General features: G+C 44.0%; 1 long non-coding RNA gene across 1 annotated transcript; it reads right to left on the bottom strand.

Annotated features, from left to right (window-relative positions):
* Nucleotides 1–225: 225 nt before the first annotated feature.
* LOC144326893 (uncharacterized) lies at nt 226–5,217 on the bottom strand. Its single transcript, XR_013391776.1, has 2 exons — nt 5,013–5,217; nt 226–3,239 (listed from the first exon to the last, which is right to left on the bottom strand). It is a non-coding gene; the product is annotated as an uncharacterized LOC144326893 (long non-coding RNA).
* Nucleotides 5,218–5,537: the final 320 nt, after the last annotated feature.

The following is a 5,537-nucleotide window of genomic DNA, read 5'->3' as shown; positions in this document are numbered from 1 at the left end:
ACAGGCTAGTTATTGCGGGGGCCAGGCCTCATGGCACCTGCAGCTCTTGTCTTCTGACAGAAGGATACAAACAGAGAGGTTAGGAGGATCAGTCATGGGCTGTCACTGCTGAATCCCACCTCAACCCAACAATCAGTATTTGCCACCTGACGGAGTAGCCCTGTAGCACCCTACTTGTGGTTAACGCTTAGCTGGAATGAAATATTCAACGCAGCAACAGAGAAATTAAAATAATAATTTATTTGTCAGACAAATAAATGTGAGGCACAGTGGTATATGATTACCAAGCTCTGGCCTGCCTCCTGCCATTATGGCCAGCACTTATATTTCCTTAATCCAGCCCCCTATGCTCCTCCTGTGGCTGCATCTGTCCAACCAGCCTGGTTGGATTTCCTATTGGCTGATTGCTATAACTAATCACAAAAAGATACACCCATTTCCTTCTATCCTTATAAGGGAGACAAAGAGCTATATTTCCTTCCATTTATAATTGACAAACAAGTATTAATATATCTTTACATGTGTCTCAACAAGGAATCTTAATTACCAGCTCACCTCCTGCCCTCCTTGCCCTACTGCCTTCTAAAACAAATGGTTAATCTTAAATTTTTATCTTAAACATATGTCAAGGATCTTGAGTTTCACATCAACATTGAAAGATCTACTTCATATGAAGGTTTCTAAACAAATGTCTGACAACCATATATATCAGAACTGCTCGGATGGCGTCTCATTTCTGGCAGGGGGGCTGACTTAAATACAACTCTTACAACTATATGAAATAAGAATCTAGCATTTCTTAAATCCTTTGCATAATTACATTTAAGCCAGCATATTTCATACATAACATATATAGCTTTTTAGAAGGATAAATCTCCTCAAAGTAAAAGGAAGGAACAGTTTACAGCCTCAAAATAAAATAGGAAATAAAAAGCCTCTTCCCCTGTTCATACTCCAGCTAGTTGTTTTCTCTTCCATGTGCTCTTGACCTTTTGTCCTGTGGCTCAAGTTTAAGGCACATGGTTTTATTTTACTGTTTACCTACCACTTTTAATTATGTAGGGTCTGTGTAACCTTGGTCTTCAGCCTGTAATTCCAGCTTTTACGACTTTGAGAATTGTTTTCTGCTATAAATCAAGGGGGCCCCTTGTCTAGGAGGAAAACATTGCCAGTGTTTTCTTAAGCAGCTGGTCTGCCTGGCATGAAACTTTTATGAATTCAAGCCCTTTTTAGACTTTTTGAACCTGATCAAAATATAAGTCAATATAAACCTTGATTAAAAATGCAGTCTATATTCAGATGCCACATTCCCCCCTTTCAAGCTCAAGGACCTTGCTTCACACCAAGGTCCTTGATAGCTTGATCTTAAAACATGAGATGATACATGGCACCATACATAAAACCATTATTACTACCGTCAAGAAAAACAAGCAAGACAATAGTATCCCTTTGAGTCCTGTGACATTAGGTAACCAATTGGTGAGCCATCCCATATCCCATCCTTCCTTGTGGCCAACACACGGATTGCCTCACCATTATCAGAAATGTTAAAGCAACAGGCATTCCCTGTCAAGTTCAAGACTCCACATAGACCTCCCTGCTTGGCAAGTACATAATCCATTCCCATTTTCAGCTGCAAAATGGGGCTCTACTTTCATCCAACTGTTGTGCAATAAGTCTCAAACTCTGGGCCGTTGCATTGGTTACAAGTTCCTCTACTGCTTGTAATTGAATTATTCTGTTTAGATTATAAATAGGATCCCGTGCCCCTTGTATGAGCTCACCAGGATTCCAGGAGGCAGGATCATAATAGGCTATAATGCGCTCTGGCGGCCAATCATCAGTACCGCTCCAACTTTGGGTACTTCCTCCTGCTATACGAGAAATATCAGCATTCCTTCGTGTTCGCTTAGCTGAACTAGTGGGCATATCCACATTGGTGGTAATACCCATCCCAGGAAACAAGTCCCACTCCATTTGGAAGGGAGTTTCTTGTATGCCCATTCTCCACATATCCACCACAACCATCGGGTCTGAGGTTTTTGGTACGTGGAGTACAGAAGGCGAAAATATCAAAAGAGGCAGAGAGTTCACAGTGCAGTATGTTAGATTGCCCTTTTCTGTCACAGTTGTGTTCCATACCACTTTCCATGCATGAATAAAAGGAGGTGCACAGGGCAAGGTATTCCGAGTTCGATAGGTAGTACCGTGTGCCCAGGTATGACTATTCTTAATATAATCCCAAGTATAGTGACAATGAGAAGAGCCTATCATAGTAGAATCAGCTGCATCTGATGATTTATGTACACAGAATTCCCCTTGTACAGGTATAACTCGTAATGGTTTAGTTGAGTTCCATCCGGGGAAATTCTGTATTTCTCTTTGGTGTGGCATTTCGCTTACCATACCAATGGCATCTAATGGTATCGGTAATAAGGGCATACCTCCCTCTGAATCATCTGGCCCAAGAGAGCAAACAAGGCAATTGGTCCTATTTGCAACATTGGCTACCATTTCAGCTAAACCTACCCACATATTGTGGTCATAGCTGAATCCATATTTAGCAAATTTGGTCAGATTCAAGGACCCTTCCCCTTCCCAAGGGATCAGGATTAATAATAAAATCATGTTGATGTCTAGCATATGCATTCCTTCCACAAAAGATTACCTTATTGTGATAGCATAAAACTATTAGTCCCAATATAATTCCCCCAGTGACAGAAATGGGGAACCACCAAGACCAAAACATATATCCCGAGGATCCCCAATGTGTAATATCTCTGATAATTGTTCCACAAGGGGGCAGTCAATCAATTGTATAAGAGAATCTTCCCGCTCACAGTCGCTGGTTCAGACGCTCCTCAAGCTTCAGGCGTGCGCAGGTCAGCCAGCTTCCAAGTTGTGGCTGCAGCAGGCCGGTCGTCTAATGTTGCCCGTGACCTAGCCCGTTCCCCGTAGGGCTAGATACAGGGGTTTTTGGAGAGAGTCAGTTTTAAAGGATTAGAGGGGTCACCTTTGCACGTCCAACTGCCTTCGGACTTCTTCAAACGGGAGTGATGAATCCAGGGGGTCACCTCAGCTACCTTCACCGCTGTTGGAGTAGAGAGCAAGACGGTGTAAGGTCCACGCCACTTAGGTGCAAGTGGATCACGTTTCCACTCTTTCACCCATATGCTATGCCAGCCTGGAGCTGATGAATCTGCTCAGCAATGCTGCACGGCGTGTGCTTGAGGGCCCACCTGTTAAGATAAAAAAACAAACAAACACGGGAGAGAGACAAAAACACGGGAGAGAGATTGCACTTGTCCCTGTGTCACATGGTCTCCTATTTGTTTGAGGTCAGTTGGAATATCCTGAACAAAGGAGGGCGGCCTCCCATACAGGAGCTCAAAAGGTGACAACTTAAGTCTTTTTGTGGGTAACACATCTACCCTCCTGAGACTTTAGACATATTAGTGGGCTTCTGGCATGCCCTGCAGATACCTTGCACAAGCGTCTGGCGGTAGGTGGTAAGCCTGGCCAGGTGAATCGCATTGTTTGGATCCCAATTAGGATCTTCCAAGGGAAAGTTGTCCTGGAGATGACGGTCAATATTATAAATATTTCCCACTCTGGCCTGCTCACGCAAATATATCTGTGCCTTTTCAATTATGTCTCTCCTTTCCTCAGTGGTGAAGAGAGTATTACTATTGAAGTCACCAAGTCCATCATAGCCTGAGGTTTTTCTGCGAAAGATGGGGCGTTTTCCAATTCATCAGACTGTAGTTGTGAATGGAATACATTGCAGGGTCGAAGTTCGAGGTGGCCGTGGTCCAGGTTGCCCATTAACCAGCACAGGCTCCTCAAGTGCATCAAATACTCTTCTGAGAGGGGCTACTATGTGACCTTTTTCTTCACTTTGCTCTAGGGGCCTCAAATCATAGGGGATGGTATTTGTCCCAAGGCGTTCTTTTAGCAGCTTAATACGCCTGGCTGTATTGCTTGCTGACCGATTAAGGTCTCCCTGTAACTTCTGTAATAATTCTCTAGGACTTGGATGTACAGGGGTTTGGGGTAGGCAATCAGTTGTTCCACTAAAAGAGACTGTAGATGGAGTTCTACTGGGACTCACAGATGGAATAACCACTTCTGCTTGGGCTTCATTATAGGACTCCAATGCCTCCTGAAGATATTTATCATAATCTATCAAGGAGTCAAGTTCTGTGTCTCTACCCCCATTATTCGTTCCACTTTCTTGCCTTGGGGTTACAACTGGTGGAGGGTTTGAATTAGGCTCCCTTCGATGTGGAGCATAGAGTGGAGGTGGAAACACCTCTTCCTCTGGTCCCTCAAAAATGGGTTTGAGTTTATTTGGCAAGATTCCTTTCCTAGCTTCGGCTTTTACAGCCAATAATTTGCATCGTTGGACTTTGCATTCCCTTATCCATGGAGGATTTTTATTTAATGTGCTCAGCCAGGAATCTATATATGAAAATTGTTCTGGGCACCCTCCAGTTTCTTTGGTGATGTTAGACCAAAGTTTGCTTACTAAATTTATATCAAAGGTTCCCTGAGATGGCCATTCAGTATTTTGTTTTGGCCATTCTAGTTCACATAACGTTCTCAAGCGCCCTGGCGTCATTTTGACTCCATATGCCCCTGAGAAGGCTTTCTTAAAATTATTTAACATACATTCAAGAGGTGTATTTCCCCCCTTTGAACCCCCAACTCCCATTGTATGGCCCTGTGAAGTATCCACTCAGTCACTCACACACACACCTTACTGGGAAACGAAGTAGTACTCACTCCACACTTAGGTCAGTTACACATTGTACTTTCTCACACATGCAATGCGCTAGATACTTCAACCACACTCTACCTCCCAATCTTCCCTTTTGCCCTACACCAGATCACCATCTGATGTACCCAGCCACCTAGCGTACTCAGTTCCCCTTTACTGAGACGCAGAAGTTTGATCAGGACTTCTCTTCCTCCCAATTAATTGGAGGGCCAAAACCCTTTAGTGCACTTACCCTTAGCTGGTTCCGTTTCCCCCCGGTCCGTCGCCGTCGGTGGGCAGGGTATCAGACAGACGAGACTGCTGCGTTCCCCTGGAAAAAGTTTTTCCATTGCGCGCTGGGTAGGCAGTGTGGTCCTCTGTCTTGTACCCCGTCCAGTAAGGCGAAGGGGCTGCGTTCCAGCAGACCACTGATCCGAGTCGCAGGCACCATAAAATGTAGCACCCTACTTGTGGTTAACGCTTAGCTGGAATGAAATATTCAACGCAGCAACAGAGAAATTAAAATAATAATTTATTTGTCAGACAAATAAATGTGAGGCACAGTGGTATATGATTACCAAGCTCTGGCCTGCCTCCTGCCATTATGGCCAGCACTTATATTTCCTTAATCCAGCCCCCTATGCTCCTCCTGTGGCTGCATCTGTCCAACCAGCCTGGTTGGATTTCCTATTGGCTGATTGCTATAACTAATCACAAAAAGATACACCCATTTCCTTCTATCCTTATAAGGGAGACAAAGAGCTATATTTCCTTCCAT

Source organism: Podarcis muralis, chromosome 2 (genome assembly GCF_964188315.1).
Source record: "Podarcis muralis chromosome 2, rPodMur119.hap1.1, whole genome shotgun sequence".
NCBI lineage: Eukaryota > Metazoa > Chordata > Lepidosauria > Squamata > Lacertidae > Podarcis > Podarcis muralis.
The sequence above is the reverse complement of the archived record's forward strand: the minus strand, read 5'-3'. Positions and strand labels throughout refer to the sequence as shown.